This window comes from Vicugna pacos, chromosome 17, assembly GCF_048564905.1.
Source record: "Vicugna pacos chromosome 17, VicPac4, whole genome shotgun sequence".
In the NCBI taxonomy this organism is placed as follows: domain Eukaryota; kingdom Metazoa; phylum Chordata; class Mammalia; order Artiodactyla; family Camelidae; genus Vicugna; species Vicugna pacos.
Genome location: NC_133003.1, coordinates 47,814,320 through 47,832,336, shown reverse-complemented (window position 1 = coordinate 47,832,336; position 18,017 = coordinate 47,814,320). Strand labels below are relative to the sequence as shown.

General features: G+C 42.2%; 1 protein-coding gene and 1 long non-coding RNA gene across 9 annotated transcripts in view; one reads left to right on the top strand and one right to left on the bottom strand.

Annotated features, from left to right (window-relative positions):
- LOC140686812 (uncharacterized) overlaps positions 1 to 12,328 on the top strand; it is a 137,104-nt gene extending 124,776 nt beyond the window's left edge. For 3 of the 4 annotated variants that reach the window (XR_012060770.1, XR_012060768.1, XR_012060767.1), the window contains 4 exons: positions 6,394 to 6,457; positions 7,323 to 7,436; positions 7,998 to 8,247; positions 10,056 to 12,328. This is a non-coding gene — a long non-coding RNA (uncharacterized lncRNA). The remainder of the gene's footprint in view (positions 1 to 6,393; positions 6,458 to 7,322; positions 7,437 to 7,997; positions 8,248 to 10,055) is intronic. The other variant, XR_012060769.1, reaches the window with a different exon arrangement.
- Positions 1 to 18,017, bottom strand: part of GRM7 (glutamate metabotropic receptor 7) — an 893,798-nt gene that overhangs the window by 90,984 nt on the left and 784,797 nt on the right. The window lies entirely within an intron of this gene.

Below are 18,017 nucleotides of genomic sequence, written 5' to 3'. Positions count from 1 at the left end.
AACTGTAGGGAGTGTTGGCTGAAAGGTTACCGGCTGAGTGAGCCTTGTGCTATCAGGGAAGTTGTGAAGTCATATTTGCAATACACTTGTGGGAGATACTGAAGGGCAGTGTGCGGGCTTGCATTTACATCGTCAGGTACATTGGGAGCCATTAAATGTTTGGGGGCAGCAGAGAGATGTGACGGGACCTGTACTTGGGCAAGGTGAGACTTGCCCTGGTGTGGCCCTGGGTGGCGGCAGGGAGAGGAGACTGGTAAGAATGAGTGCTGTTAGGAGTCTCTAAACAAAGACTGGTGTTGGACTGACCTAAAGAGAGCTAGAGGAATGGGGAGAAGGAGCAAATCTAATATGCACGGCCCAGGGACTGTCTCTGAGTTGTCTGGGTGAGGGGGTTAGGGGAGATAGAGAGATCAAAGGGTTGAAGATTGGATGGTAGGAAGTGTCAGCAAATGAGTAAACATGGGAGAAAAAGAGGTCTGAGAGGGAGTGATGGACATCGTGAATTAAGAGAAAAGGCAGGGCAGCCTAGTAAGTACATTTTTAAAAAGTTGATGTGAAGTTGACATGTAATGTTATATTAGTTTCAGATGTCCAGCATAATGATTCGATATTTATTTGTATACACTGTAAAAGGCTCACCACAAAACGTCTAGGTGACAGTCACCGTACATAGTTACGATTCTTTTTTCTCATGATGAGAACTTTTAAGATTTAACTCTCTTAAGCAACTGTCAAATGTCTAATACAGTAATATTAGTACCTCCTGAATACATGGTCAACAGTGAGCAAAGATGAGAAACTCAGACTAGAAGCTTTTGGGAGATTCTGCCAAATCATTTGCTCTCTAGTCCTCTTGAATTCTTCTAACTTAAAATCCCTGGGACACAAGCAGTCTAGGAAGCAAACGATGGCATACGTCTATTGTTTCGATGCTGTCTTTTTTGAGCTATGCTCCCTCCTGATACCATGCAGACTCAGCTGTAAAACCCCTCAAGGTGATATAAATGTTCCTTCAAAGAGCATCCCCTGAAATGGACTTCCATCTTGATTAGGAAAATAGTCCAAACTCTGTGGTAATGGCCTGACAATCTCAGAAAAAAATGAGACACCCAAACAAACACTGGGCTCATCTTTTACTGGAAAAAAAAGGGGGTTAACTTTTTCGGAGACATGACTGTATTGAGTGGGGTGTGGGACAGTAAGAATCATAAGAATGGGGGGCACCCTATGTCCGTCATCTTCAAGTTGTGCTCTCAGGCAAATCTTCTAGTCTGCGCTTTAGCTTCCTCTTCTGACAAAGATAATGATGTCTACCTTAGAGTTCTTTTGAGTATCAACTCAATTAATTGGTGTCAAAATGCATCAGAAGCTGTAAATCACTGAGGAAAATCAACTGGGTGCTGTTCCATTTCATACTGACGAAGTCCTCATAGTTTCTGGAGCGTCTGTCTCTCCCACCATTGAACGTGTTCCCAGGACACATCAAAGACAGGCTACTCCTCTTTGCAAAGATTAAAATGTGGTTCTGGAACTTGACCTTACCTTCCACCGAAAGGGTCTGGGCCTGTTAGAGTGAGGACACGTGGAAGTCAATGAGAGAGAAGTGCATAATGATTGAACTCATCACTGAGTACATTTTTCTTGGGAGGAGGGGATTCTTTTTTTTTGGTTTGTTATCCTGTGCCTCAGTCCGTTTTGATTTGTCAGAAGTTATCAAGCTTTGCTCAAGGAGACAGTCAGTAACTGGACACTATAGTGTCTGCAGTGGGCAAACTTGGCTTTCAGAGACTCTGAGGTTCATGTCAGGATTGTCAGAGCAGGTTCTGTGACTAAAGAGTGCCGCCAAGGCTCCCCCGGGAGAGTCTGCACAAAATACAGCCTGTCAGTCTGCGCCTTTGAGTTTCACCGCTGATACTGTACGAGCTGTTTGCTGTCACTTCTGCACTGGGTTCACATGCTGCGGTGACAGGTGACAGGGCAACACTGTTGTTCAGGTTGACCACGCCTGTCACCACAGCGAGTGGTCCGCCACGAGGGAGTCCCCAGTTAGGGGCATTTGTGTCGGCTGACTTCAAGTCCTGTTTCAAATTCCAGGGTTGCCCCTCGTTACCCACTAGGCAGCGTGCTCCTGGCAAAGCCTCGCCAGAGAGTTTCTGTGACAGTTCTATTTTTGGTTTGGTTTCTTTTAGATCTTGTGAGAAGTTTCATGTCTGACTTTTTTTTAAAATTGAACTATATATAGATGACTTACAATATTATTTAAGTTTCAGGTGTGCAGCATAGTGCTTCCGCATTTTTGCGTATTGTACCCCATTCGAAGTCGTGGCATGGCCATTTTAACACTGTTAACTCCTCCAATCCAAGAGCATGAAGTCTTTCCGTTTCTTTGTGTCATTTTCAATTTCCTTCAGTATTTCGTTTTCAGAGTATAAATCTTGCCCCTCCTTCGTTCAGTTTAGTCCTAGGTATTTAATTCTTTTGGATGTGATTTTAAATGGGAATTTTTACTCTCTCATTCTGATAGTTCATTATTCGTGTACCGAAAAGTAACAGGTTTCTGTATGTTAAGCTTGAATCTGGCCCCTTTGCTGAACTCATTTATTAGTTCTAGCAGTTTTCCGGTGGGGGCGTTGCGGCTTGCTGTGTGAAACGCCGTGTCGTCTGCAACTAGTGACACGTTCACTTCTCTCTTTCCAGTCTAGATGCCTTTTCTTTCTTTTCCTAATCTGACTGCTGGGGCTGGGACTGCTAATATGTTAAAAAGAAGTGACGGAAGCCGGGGAGTCCTTGTGTTGTTTTTGAATTTAGAGGAGAGGCTTTCAGCTTTGTTTTACCATCGAGGATCACGTTGGCTGTGTGTTTGTCGTAAATGGCCGTCATTATGTTGAGGTGAACCCTCTATACCAACTTTGATAAGAGTTTTTATCAGGATTGGATGTTGACTTTTGTCAAATGCTTTTTATTGTATCTGTTGAGATTATCATGTGGTTTTTATCTTTCTTCTGTTAATAGTGTATTGCACCAATTTATTTGCTATTTTGAACTCCCCTTGCATTCTTGGGAGAAATCCCACTTGGTCATGGTGTATGATCTTTTTTTTATATTGTTGAATTTGATTTGCTAATATTTTGTTGAGGATTTCTGTAACTATACTCAGAGATTTGGTCTGTAATTCTCTCTCTCTTTCATGTCTTTGTCTGGGTTTGGCATCAGGGATATGATGGCTCACAGAATGAGTATGAAAGTGTTCTATCCTCTTCAGTTTTTTGGGGATAGTTTGAGAAAGACAGATATTATTTCTTTTTTATGTTTGATGAATTCACATGTGAAGCTATCCACTCCTGTACTTTTGTTTGCTGCGAGGCTTTTTGATTCTTTTAAACAACAAAATCAACCAGTACATGTGATTGGTTGGTTCAAATTATCTGTGTCGTCTTGCTTCTGAGTAGGTTGTCTCAGTAGGTTGTATGTTTCTAGACATTTGTCCATTTCTTCCAGGTTGTACAGTTGGTTGCATATAACTATTGTTAGCATTCTTACATTTATGCGTGTATGTATTTATTTATTTGCATCTCTGTGGAGCCATTGTTATTTCTCCAATTTCATTTCTTACAGTGTTTATTTGGCCTCCCTTTCCTTCTTGGTGAGCCTGGCTAAAGTTTTACCAGTTTTATTTATCTTTGCAAAACATCAGCTCTTGGTTTCATTGATCATTTCCATTGTCTTTTAAATGTTTATTTTATTTCCTCTCTCATCTTTATAATTTCCTTCTACTGACTTTGCAGTTAGTTTGTTATTCTTTTTCTGATTCCTTTAGGTGGCAGGTTAGGTTATTTGAGACTTTTCTTGTTTCTTGAGGAAGGGCTGTATTGTGGTAAACTCTCCTTTTAAAACTCCTTTAGCTGCATTCCACAGATTTTGGAGAGCTGTGTTTCCATTTTTTCTCGAGGTATTTTCTGATGTCCTTTTTGATTTCTTCCTTGACCTATTAGTTTTTTAGCAGCATGTTGTTTTGTCTTATATTTATTCTGTTCCCATTTTTATTTCTGTAATTGATTTCTAGTTTCATACTATTATGGGTGGAAAAATGCTTCATTTCTGTTCTCAAATTTGTTGAGACTTGTTTTGTGGCCTGGCATGTGATCTGTTCTGGATAGTGTTCCATGTGCACTAGAAAAGAATGTGTAATTCAGTTTTTGGACTGACTGATTTCCTTTTAATAGTATGTGGTGCCTGCACTGCAGAACTGCTATTCTTGGGAAAAGCTGCTCAACAAAGGAAACCATGTATTCCCTGATTAAATGGCTGTCTGAATGTGACTTTTTAAAATGGCTATCCTGATCAAGACACATCTAATACATCTTTTTGAAGATTACCTATTCTTGTCTGAGGGGGTCTGCAAATATTCCTCCCTAATCAATGACCGCTGTCCTCTTACACGTCGACTTCTGCTAACTAGTCTTTTGAAACCATTTGAAGAAAAATGGAACAGAAGTTTGGGATCTCAGTTCATCTGGAATATTGTTGTGCCATGACCACTAAGTTGAGGGCTGTTTCCATAATGAAGGGAAAGGAGCATAACAGAGTATGCTCTTTGAGGAAATTATCATATCTTAGAAAAACCATTGGTGTTAGTAGCTAGAATGCTGAATGTTTTCTTGAGTTGTCAGAAGCCCTGACAGGTCCACTAGTTGAAGTCAGGGTTGGCCTCGTCCCATGGTGCGCTGGTGAACCTGATGCACTCAGAGGTTTGTATGAGAGTCAGTCAGTCAGTTAACGACATAGGGCATGAGCACGGCTGAATACCTAGCACTCATCTCATCATGAATCTGGGGTTCTCTCTGCATCTACACACACCTACTATATGAAGGGATATTCTGTACTGAAGGGACATCTGTGATCAGGGGAGTCTCCAAAGCATCGGCACGTCTCATAGTTGAATGCCAAGGGTCTAGTGCATGTTTTTAAAAGATACAACTCCTGAAGAACATTTATACAAACCTGCATGGTTTGTCTTTCCAGCTACTGTCATGATATAGATGCTGTCTTGATATATAGATGAGCAGATGTCTGCTTATTACCTTGACTGAGACCAGACCCTTGAAAGTGTTCTCAACCCACTGTTCGTATATCTTTTAAAACAGGTATGTATTAATTTGTCAAATATGTGGAGTGTGTTCACAGTGTTCAGAGGGTTATCAGACTCAGGAAAACAAAGATAAAAAGGACACAGTCCTTGTCTTCATGTAGTTGAAGTACAGTGAGAGAGACAAAAAGAGTCACTCCTGCATCTCTATCATCTCGCCATGACTGCAGGAAAGGCTAGGACCTACGGAGGGCATTTCAAGGAAAAATTAAGCATGCATCAAGATAAACAACCTATACTTAAAATTTGCCAGTTGTGATAATGTAGCATAGTTTCATAATGAATTGGTGAGATGTACTGCAGAGTGCGTTAGCTCACACAGATTTGCAGGAAGTCTGGCTCTGGATCAGGATGGCGTTACACAGAGGACTGTGGGCCTTAGATCATCGTGAACAACTCCCACCAAGGGTCGAAGCAATTATCTATTGACGATGCTGCATGGAAAGGTAGCAGGGCCGTCTATAGCTTTCAGTTGAGAAATAATGCGTTTCATGTAAAACCCCAGTGACGATACCATCTAGAAAAGTTAATTACAGATGCCACGTCATTAAAGACTCGGGCTGCTGTGACAGCCCTCTGCCTCAAAGTTCTTGATGGATTAGACACACTGTTTAACGTTCCTCAAGTAAGTTCTGCTTGACTTCAGCCAAAGTCTTCTGTAGTCATTTCAGAGACTGAATGTATGTACACCTGCAGAGTTTACTTTGTAGGATTTCCAGATCCCATCTACTGCCACTTGTTGCTTTAAGGGTTACACATTCCTGGCTTCTTCCTTTCACTTTGCCTCCAGAAAACTATCTGTAGCTGTGCTGCCTTACATGGTAGCCATTACACAGATATGCTACTTTAATTTTAATAAAAATTAAGTAACTCATTCCACCAGTCCCATTTCAAGTGCTTGGTGAGTATATGGCTACAATATTGAGCAGTGCATGTCTGGAACACTCCCATCACAGAATACTGCTGGGCAATGCTGATCAATAAACACTAACGAATTCCAGCTAGCCATATTATAAGTATGTTATGCTCTTCAAGAGATCTGTTAGAAACTAATGATGTTTGTGTACAGAATCTTCAAAATCTGGATAAGCTGCCCCGGAGGAGATGGGGGAAGGGACTCCCTGCCCCTCTCGCTCCCCGTCTGCCTGGCCTGGGCCCTGTGTACTCTCTCAGTGCTGCCCCATTCATGAACTACTGAATGAAGTCAGTAAGATCTTTAAACTTGTTTGTTGAATTTTTATTTACAGGTTTGTGGCAGTAGATGAATCTGAAGGAGACTTCCGATGGCCTTGAGGACACCGGGAACTATAGGTATTGGTACCCATGATAAAAGAACCCTTTGAATTCTGTCTTTGTCAGCCTTTCTGAGGACCCTCTCAGGTCTGAGCTCCTGACCTAGACTGACAGTAGGCTGTAACCGAGCACTAGCCCGTGTTAGCCCCCAGTCCCCATGTGGTGGGGTCTGCTGGCTCAGTTCAGTGACATTGGGTGACTGCTGGTACACACCTAAGGCCTTCTCTTGCCCAATCCACAGTACCATTTCTTTGTTCTCAGTTACTAATGAGTTTAGAATAACAGATCTCTTGTTAATGGCAATCTTGGAAGCTACAGCTCCAAACCTAGTGGGCATGGATTGTGGCCTGAAAAACTGTTAGAATGCTTGCTACCTAGACTCCAGTGACCCAAGGCTTAGCTGAAGAAATGGTACCTTCAAGTTTCAGATACATGAGTGCACTGCCTTTGGGCCCAACTGTTAACGTTATGTCTAAGAACTGTGGTCCTGGAAGCTGTAGACGTCTACAAAACCTCAAAGTTCAGTGGCCATTTTGCAGAACATCCTAATTAGGCAGCATTATTCATGTATGAAGTGCACTTGAACGCAAGAACTCCCGAATGAAACCCCATCTGAATCGCCATGCAGAGGTCACCAGGAGGCTGATGAAAACAGAAATTAAAGACACAAGAGGTACCTAAGACTGAGGTGACTCGTGCTGGTCCCCTCTGCCCTCCGTCTGCTCATCTTCTACCTGGATTGCCTTTCCCCTCTGCACAGACAGGACCGTAACCCAAAGTCCTCCCAGTTAGTGGCTTTACAGGCGCCCCCACATCTGCCCTTGGAAGGATTTCTAAAGTAAACTGTTACAAGATTATTGATTAATTTTAGTTTCCCTTTTAGCTATTTAAAAGTATGACTGTTAAGGTTCCAGGGGATCCATTCTCTACTTTAAACCCCATTCACTCTGGAGGCTGCAGCTGGGATCTGAGGAAAGCTGACAGAAGCTTGTGAAAGGTGAGAGAATCCTCATCAGAGTCCGCTTGCCCGAATCTCTGTATTACCTGCTTGAGAGGAAGGTGACAATTCACATTGTCCCTTCCTTTCTAAAGCCAGCCCCCTCTCCCAGAGGACAGATACTGCCTTCTTGTCTGTCTCATTTTGTGTCCTGAGAACTTGGAAACTGAGGGTGGCTCTCCACTTGTGCTCTTACCCTACCCTAACCTATGGTCCTGCCCATGGTTTCCGGTCGCAGCGGCGTTCTCCCTCTGTCCCTTGGTTTATCCTTGGTTAGCTCTGAGAGCAGCTCTGGGCCTGGGGAGGGAGGGGAACCACTCGTGTCCATGGGGAGGTTCAGAACTGCCAGGAATACCTTTTGTCCCAACTGAAACCTCAGAACATATTCGGGTAAAAGCTACTTTAGGCTTTCTCCCCTAAGCTAAATTGAACCTAGGTGAAGAAAAATAGTCCAAAAACAAGCAGCTCTAAATTAAGATCATGGGAATCTTTTGATTTCTATCTTAGTTAAGATCTTCTCCCTGATAGTGGGCCAGCCTGTGACATCACCTGGTTCCACAGGTTGGAACCCAAGTGTTGGAGGAACAGAAGACCACGCTCCTTGTCTTCTACAGGGAGCATTTACTAGGACAGAAAGGCAGCTGCCGAAGAAAGACACAGGACCCTACCCTTTCTACCACTGCCACCTACCAGCCAGCCCCAGGTCCTCCCGGTGCCCTGCAAAGGGCTTGCGGATGGGGTGAAAGATCTGGACTTAGGACCTACGTCCTTCCTGGTGGAGCCTGCATTCTTTCTCTAGGCCTTTTGAGAGGTCAGTGCTCTCTACCTGATCTTCTCTAGGAATCATGATAATTCTGATCAGAAAGAAAATATAACAATAGAAGGATTATTTGAAAACTAGGCCTATAAGAAAATCTTTGATGAGTGAAAGGCTTAAAAATACCCGAGCAGGTAACCTTAGCGTACGCCATCTACCAGAAACACAATTTGTATCCAACTGCTCTTTTATAAACCAGTGAGTTTTACATTATTTTACATGCCTCAGTGCTAATATTACACAGTGAAATCTGTAAGATCTGTTTGCATCTGTCTGTATGTTACAGGCATGTGATCTTTTTCTACCTGCGCATAGTATTTATTGCCCGAATTCACTTCTAAAGAGCTCTACTGAATTGGCTTATAGACACACTGTCTTAATTAAGCATTTGAGTTAGTTTTTATATTTCTGAGAGTATAAAAGCTTTTCAGATTCATGTGATCTAGGATAATCTTCAAGAAACAAAAGCTAGTTTGTCAGTTTAATTAAAACAAGGTGATTTACAATTATTAGCATTAAATATAGTCTACCAAGATTTCCTAAACATCAAACAAGCTCATTACTCTGTTACAGAATTTCTTTTATATGAGGGTTAGCTGTTTAATGTCTCATGAAATTGTCATGAGTAATCTAAATGTAATTGTTCAGAACACGTAAATTCAATGAATATAACCAAAAAAATTTAAGCTTTTCAACACTAATTGTTTTATAGCATGACAAAGTTTCTAAAAATCTTTTTTAGTAACTTGAAACCTTACAGTTATACTGAAATAAGGTAAATAATGGCTGTTCATTAAATAGCTAGGTTATTTCCAAATAGGAAAATACTGAAACATTAATTACTGAACATAAATTGATCCATTTTTGGCTTGCTTTTACTGAGAAACTAAATGTGTATTTTGATCTCCTAGTAAACGTATTTTATACCACACTGAACAATTTACTATGAAACATACATTTCTAGAAATTATAAATGTGCACGTCCACAGAAGGCCAGTCTACAATTGCTTGCTTGCTTAGTTTACACCAGGAATGGAGTCTAAAGGTTAAGAATTTCAATGACTTAGTTTTCTTCCTAACTTACTATTTCTATTTATGAAACATTAATAAAGTAGACTGCTTGTGCCAGGCTGGAAAAAAAGACTAAATGTGAATGAATACTGAATAGAAGGTTTGTAACAAAGGAATTTTATGTGTGATCAAGCTAGTTCTGATTGGGATGGATTTCGTTAAGCTAAAGAAATGAGTTTGATAGCAGAAGTGCACTGGTACAAAATTAGAATTATTTTTCTCTTCATTAAAACCCAGCCTTCTCAATATTTATTAAGAGGCCAGTTTCCTTTATAACTACCTAAGTGTCTTATTTGCCTTTACCATCTAGTACTGACATTTTGGTTAAGTAGATAATGAAGTATTCTCTCATAGTGATCTGTGATCCTATGTAATCAAATGTGCAAACTTTTAATGTTTTCCCCAAATCAGATTCTAACAAGGATCTATTTGACGTCAAATCAACTTTGAGATTTCATGCGGGTTCCCTGCAATCGCAAGAGATTTATCTGTCATCTGGTCAGATGTTAAAATATTTGATAAACTTCTTACATATTAAATAAACATAGTAAGAAGTGATGCTACCCCTTCTTAGATGTGTATGGATGCATGCTATTAATATAAATGTTCTAAAATTGTGTAAATTCCTAGGAATCTGGTATGTCCTGCTATGATGTTACTATGTATTTCCAGTTACCTTAAAAAGTCTTTTGTGATTTTACTACTGTTTTACTCTGATGCTTTCGCAAAAGTGAGCTTCATGGAAGGGACTGTACCAAGCATTCTGGACTGCGGACACCCCTGCCAATGACAAGGTGAAGAAGTCTCTGCCTCATACCTGGTCCTGTGCCAATGCTGGCGACCTCAAACTCACGCTGACTAGGAAGAGAAGTAGCTGACATGGCGGCAGACAGTTTCCTCTCAAGATGTCAGATCAAAACCATTTCTTTCCACCTCTTCCCTCTCTGATCATCCTTTTCCTACTTCTGACACTATGAAGGTCTGTATGATTTTTTTGTCCTCCTTGCTCTGGCCTGGAAAGATAATGCCATTGGTCATGTATCTCAGCCCACTGCAAGGGGTGAGTGATACTCCACCTTTCCAATTACTGTTGGGTGTGTCATGATTCTGGTAATCCTGTCATTCTGCCAATGCCTCAGTTTCTCAACAAACAATTACTCTAGGAGTTGGACTATGGATTAACACAGAGACTATAACACTCCTAGAGGAGAACCTAGGCAGAACACGCTTTGACATAAATCACAGCAATCTTTTTTTCAAACCAGCTCCTAGAGTACAAGTAAACAGAATCTAATCTAATTAAACTTAAAAGCTTTTGCACAGCTAAGGATACCATCAACAAAAAAGACAACCTACAGACTGGCAGACAATATTTACAAAGGATGTGACTGACAAGGGACTAATTTCCAAAATATACAAACAGCTCATGCAGCTTAATATTAAAAAAACAAGCAACCCAGTGCAAAAGTGGGCAGACGACCTAAATAGACATGTCTCCGAAGAAGACATCCAGATGGCCAACAAGCACATAGAAAGATGCTCGTCATCACTAACTGCATTTCTCTAACAAACCAAACTACAATGAGATGCCACCTCACGCCAGTCAGAAGGGCTGTCATGAAAAAACCCAAACAACAAATGCTGGAGAGGGTGCAGAGCAAAGGGCGCCCTCCTACGCTGCTATGGGGAATGTAAAATGGTGCAGCCAGTAGGGAGGTTCCTTAAGAAACTAAAAATAAATAGACTTGCCATATGATCCAGCCGCCCCACTCCTGGGCACATATCCAGAGGGAAATGTAATTCAAAGACACATGCACTCCAGTGTTCACAGCAGCACTATTTACAACATTTACAAAAGCCAAGACACGGAAACAACCTAAATGTCCAACAGATGACCAGATAAAGTTGTGGTATATTTATACAATGGAACACTACTCAGCCATAAAATATAACATAATGCCATTTGCAGCAACATGGATGGGCCTGGCGATCGTTATTTTAAGTGAAGCCAGAAAGAGAAGGAAAAATACCATATGATATTGCTTATATGTGGACTCTAAAAACAAGTCACAAATGAACTTATTTACAAAACAGAAACAGACTCAGAAACATAGAGAACAGACTTACGGTTACTAGGGGATAAAATGGATGGGAAGGGATAAATTGGGAATTCAAAATTTGCACCTCCTGCAGAGTGATGGAAATGTTAGCTATCTAGATTACGATGGTGGTTTCCTGGGTGTATACATCTATCAAAATTTATCAAATGCTACATCTGAAATATGTGTAGTTTGCTGTACAGGAATCAAACCGTCATAAAGGTGTTAGAACACAAACTCAGCCCTGTTTTTTGTGGCCGGCTCCCTAACCCTGAGGGGCCACGTCCCTGTCTCTGGTTAACAGACCTTGCATCTAGTCTCTGTACAAAGGGACGCAAGGCAAGGATAAGCAGACTAGAGCCACCCTTGTGGTCTACAGACTTACATCTAGTCCTGAGCCACAGACCCAAATCAGAATTACCAGGAGAGGTCCGTGGTTCAAAATTCGCTTTCTTTAGCAGCTGCTGCTAAGCTGGCTAGTACCCTTCCCCTAAGTGCAAAGGAGGCGCTGGTCAGGAACGCTTCCTTACCTCTTGGAGATATTGCAGAATCTGCAGCTAAAGCAGTAGTTGCCCGCCCCCCCCCCAAAAAAACCCCAACTCTCTGGGCAAAGTTGCCCTTGAGATAAGCTGGTAAGCTTCCTAACAGACTGCTACAGGGAAAGTAACCTCACACTGTAACCATTCTGCTTTTTGCCGTGTGTAACTTCCTCCTTCCCACTCCCTTCTGCCTGAAAGTCTTTCATTCTGCACAGCACCTCAGGGCTCCTTTCCATATGTCACGGTGGATGCTTCCCGATTCTTAAATCATTGAATAAAGCCAATAGGATCTTTAAAATTACGCCTGTTAAATTTTGTCTTTTTAACACAGTTAATATTGTGCTCAACAATTAAAATAATAATGTCTATAAATTACTGTTTGAGGAATTTGTTTCCGTCATTGAACTAAAGTTTTGCTTGGTTATTTCAATCTTCATTGGTACATGTTTATTAAGTTTCCTTTATAGATGAGAGTCTTCCCTATTGTCCCCGGTCCCCTGTTCATTCCCTTTGTACCCTACATAGGCACTTAGCACAAGTCACACATGTGGAAGGACCTCACCCTCACGTAACAGAGGGAGAGCAGTAATGCTGCCGTAACCCTCTACTCCACTCCATCCCTGCCAAGTACATTTTCAGCATCACAGGAAAACTGCTGCTCTTCAGGTAGTCCGCAAGGCCTTCCCCGATGTGACCTGGGGGTCCCTCGAGCCTCTCCACTCACCTGCTTTACCCATGAGTGGATCAAGCTCTCTCCTCCGCAGGACCTGTACGCTGCTCTTTGCTCTTTCTGAAACACTCCTATATTCACCCTTCTCTTCCTTTAGGTCTTATCTTAAACATGGCCTCCTTAAAGAGACTGTCCCTAACCAACGAACCTCAATTAAACCCCATGCGGTTAATTTCAGTCTCAGCTAGTGCCACATTTGTTTCCTCTGTGATCCTTGTAACTTAAAGATACATAAATATGCACTTGTTAATGTCATTATATTTTAGCCTAGTTGGACCAGGGACAATTCTGTCTCTACCCCCACCCGAGGGATTTTTGGCATGTGGTGTCACAGCCAGGTCAAGGGGGATGCTAATGACAAATAGTGGGGAGAAGCCAGGAATGTGGCTAAATATCCTATAACACACAGTGCAATCATCCCCCCGCCACGCTGCCGATAAATCATCCAGCACAAAATGTCAACAGTGCCAAACCTGAGAAACCTGGGTCTGGCTCCACCACTACACTGAATACTTCATGAAAGTCATCCCTTCCCCCCAGCTCATTTATCTGGGCTCCCAGAACCTAGAAAATACCCTATCAGATGAATGAGTGAGTAACGTAAAGAAGAAAAAGTAGGTGAAGCCTCTAACAGCAAAAGCTATCCAAACGCGGAGACCTGAGATTCCACCAGGAATCGCATTCCCATTCCGACGGTATGGCCCATCCAAATAAGCGCCCTTGCCTAGGAGTCTCTGGTTCTCCCCCTTTGCAGGCTGTTTGTACCTGAAGCACCAAGCATTCCTGTTGGAATCCTTGGCACGTACAAAGCCACAGACTGTTAACTAACCCCGACTTCCCCAGAGATAAGGACTGCAGGGCACAGACAGACAGCACGGTGGGCACCAGCAGGTAGGCTGCCCTCTAGTGGCCTGGTGCAGCAGTGCAGCCCCGCCTACACTGCAGTGTGTCACTGGAGGGGCCACTTCCGTTCCTGCTGTCTGGTCCCCACAGCTGAAAAGACTAATGGTCTCTGACCTAGTTGCCAGAATGTTTGGCAAGAAGTCGACTATGAAACAGACCATGGGTCCAGAGGAGGCTAAAATGAGCTTCACAATGATTTCCCCTTTTATAACATCCCACGGCTGCAGTGATGAATGTATTTGGCATTTCTGGAGAAGTCACATCATCATTTTAAAAGAAAAAATTCTCCCTTACCTACTGGACTGGGCACCTGGTGGCAACAAAGATGATGGGACAGACATAGGAAATTACGTACCATACGTCAAACGTCCCTGAATACCGAGTAATACTGAATATGCAGCTACTCCCTGCAGGTCAGCACTTTTCACCGAAACCTGTACGTCTGTGAAATTCAGAAATGTGTCAAGTGCTTCACTGTTCTTGATAAAGAATTATATTTTTCTTTCTATAAAGAGATTACTTGGCTTTCCTGATAATGTCAGATGTTCTCACTGGAAACAGCGATCAGTTTACCAAAGTGGAGACAGGATGAGCCCAGCTTCTCGTGCATCACAAGGGACAAGACTTATCTGCCTTCCCAGTTCCACACAACTTCTCAAAGTCATCAGCAAAATGAGAGCGAATCCATGTTTTGACAGAAGCCGTGCCTTTCCCCTCATTGCCTTTCCTCCGACCAGGGGAACCTGTGTCTGGCAATATTGTTAATGTGGTGGGTACATTCAACAGAGGTGGAGGTCATCACTGAAACATGACTGGACACTCAACAGTCTTTTGTAAATCGGTAGAACAGCGGCCAGCTGCTGGAAACACTGGGGCAGCTCAGTGTGATTCTGTTGTCACTTCCTGTGTCTAAGCAAACATCTCAGGGAAGATTCTTTAGCTTAACAGGACACGTGAAGAATTCCTCCACCCGGTAATCTGTGTTCCTAAGGGGGTTTGCTTTCCTGAGTCTTCCCCCACCCTCAAATCATTTAACCGTGAACTTGGAAATCACCCTTGTCATCTGAAATCTGGAGGCCAAAAATATGTGTAGTATCAAGCTTACGTCTGACTGCACACCTCAGGCTAAATTTTTGGTGTCAGATTATACTAACAATATAACTTACTTTAAATACCACTTCATTTTTAACTCTGAAGAGAGTCTGATGATTAATTCAAATTAAACTATTCCAAAGCCAAAGTAGTATGTGTTATAAAACACAAAAGTGAGCTGGCTGAAATTTTTAATTTTCCCTGCTTATTAGCTATCTGCTCTGGGAATAAATTGAAGGTGCTAATTTCCTGGGTTTCAAGTCTATTTTAAAATGCACTAGGCTGAGAGAGGGGAAACATGGAATGTAGAATTATTTTCTCATTTTTGAGACAGAATCAAGAAACTTAGCTATGTTTTCAGACCTGTGCTGGCTTCTGAGAAATTTTAGAGTTTCGATGGCAAGCCTGGTTACCTGGCCCATACGATGCCTAGCGTAAGACAGTGCTCAAAGCTCTGCATCATCAGCTTGTTGTGGACTGAACTGCGTACCTTCCAAATTCTCGAGTTGAAGCCCTAACCTGTGCTGCAACTGTATTTGGAGATAGGGTCTTTTGGGGGCAATTAAAGATAAATGAAGTCATAAAGATGGGCCCTCATCAGATAGGACTGTGTCCTTATAAGGAAAGGAAGAGATGGCAGACAACTCTCCCCACGTGCAAACAGAGGAAAGGCCACATGAAGACAAGGCAAGAGGGGGGATCTGACCAGAAACTATCCCTGCTCCCTCTCAGAACCCCAGCTTCCCGAACTGTGAGCAAGTAAGTGTCTACTGTTTAAGCCACCCTCATGGCATCTTGTTATGGCAGCCCAAGCGTCTCCACAACTCTACCTGTTTTGGTCATAGAAGTCCCGACTATTACAGTAAAATCTCACTTGCAAGGAGATGAGTTTCTCAGGCAATTTCAGCTCCATGAGTAAATCTGCTATTAAATGATGGAAACAGCTGTCCCAAAGCCCACGGGTTTGAAGCTGTGATAGTCAAGTCACTTTCTTAACAGAGCCTTTATAAATAATACCATCTATTACCTTCCTGTCATCATACTTTTCCTAGATGATTGCAAGTTTGAGGTGTAGGGTAGCTGCAGATGTGGACTGTATGTCCTCATGCCTACTCTGAACAGGACAGCAGTTAAAGGTAAACACACAAAGAACCACCACTACTCGTAATCTAAGGAGTCAGCGGTGACACACGACTAAGTAGTCACTATGTGGCCTGAATAATGCCTCTGCGTGTTCCGAGAGGTCAGCATGCTTGGATTCAGATCCCAGCAAGGTGGCTGGGGCTGGATCCAGTTCTAGGAGCACACTAGGACTGCTATCACTTATGATCCTTCTACTGCCCAAAAGTTCCTCAGCCAACTCTCACACACTGTGATGAATCCCAAATTCCTCCTCCAGGAAGGCCTCTCTGATTTCCCAAACCTAAAATTATTAATTATTGACTGGGAAGTTCTCTTAGAGATTTCTAGTCCCAATTGCCCTTTTTTACAATTGAAATTAAGCTGAGTGAGGTTTTCATCATACCACCTATTCTTAGTCTCACACTTTCTTTACCTCAAAGCATTAAAATATTTACAGCCAATTAGCCTTTAATAAGTAACTGAAGGAGGAGAAGGACCAGTTTGTAATGAGTGCCAAGTGCCAAGCACTGAAGACATGGAGATGAAGGATAAATGGTTCTCGTCCTTTGTAAAGTCATGGGTTGGGCAAGTTGTGAAATATACCGAGGCTATCAGAGTGAGGATTTCACCTGAAGATGCTGCCAGAACCCCTGGGCTAGCACACAGTAGGCCCTCAGGAAAGTGTTTTGGATAAACTAGCTATTGTCTATAATATAATGTGAGTATACACCACCTATTTCAAGAGGAAGTAACAATGGCATTATGTATCTTGTTATTTTAAGGAAAACTGCCCCAGTTTTTATACACATCTTGGGAGCTGTGCTTTGGCATTCTAAAGTAAAATGGTAGGTATGTCTTGTCTGTGAGAAAGAAATGAATTTGGAGGGGTCAGAGGGCTGAGTGTTATGGTCTGACTTGTGTCCCCCAGAATTCACATGTTGAAGCCACAAACCAAGGTACATCCGGATGTAACTGTATTTGGAGAGGTCATCAAAGAACTAATTAAGTCACAATGAGGTCATCTGGGTGAGCCCTCATCTGATATGATCAACATCCTTATAAGGGGAAATTCGGGTGCACACATGCATGAACAGAAGGAAGACCATGGGGAAGATACAGGGGGCAGGTGGCCATTTCTCGGCAAGCCGAGGACGGACAGACACCTCAGAAGAAGCCAGCCCGACAACCTTCCTCTCCGACGTCCAACGTCCAGAACTGTGAGGGAACACACTTCTGTTTAAGCCACTTAGCCTGTGGTCCTTTGTTAAGCAGCCTAGCAAACTAATACAATGGGGAGCATATAACTTGAGACACAAGTTTAAATGTTTCCAGCAACTTCAGCAACAAGCTTTCGCCTCTGACTAGCTGAGGTTTTGTGCTTTTAACACCACGTGAGTATCTGTCAGGCTGACCTTTCTGTGCCTCCAAAGGAAAATGTCTTATTGTGTTTATGAATACGAGACGCTACTCTTGGAATAGAGAATAATTATTTCCTAACCTATCTAACTTCAATAAGCTAACAAGAACACCTGAAACAGGACATGATCTCTGTTCTACAGCCACGGAAAGCCAGAGTTAATCTGTACTCTAGGTGACATTTCTGAGACGAATTTGCCACCCAAGGTGTATGCTTGATTTCAAACACACTTTGATCGATATGAGAAAAATTTTTAAATGACTGGGTTTCTTCTTGGTTTTGTATTTATTAACTCTGATAAAAATAACATTTAGTATGCTTTATAGCTTTTCCAGTCTCTCTTTGCATTTTATTTGATTTCAGCCACAATACTCTGACTTGGAAGGATGGATTTCCAATTTATAGACAAGAAAGCTGAGGCTCAAAAACTTACTCAAAACTGAACAGCCTGATAATTGTTGAGGTGGGACAGTCCAACGGTACCTCTTTCTTACTCAACCACTGAACCTTTTACACCAGCCAAAGGCAGACCACACAGTTATCATTTCAGAGTTTCTAGAAAATGAAAAATATAAAGTGACGTTTAGGCTCTTAGACCTGGGCTACTGTAAGACAGGAGTGATGTGGGATCCTGACATGGTAAAGCATCTGATTCTTCTTATGGATTGAAGTGCACCCCCAAGTTCCCCAATACTTGAAGTCTTCAACCCCCAGTGCCTCACAATGGACCTTATTTAGAAACAGGGTCATTGCAGATGAAATGAGTTAAGATGATGTCAGACTGGAGCAGG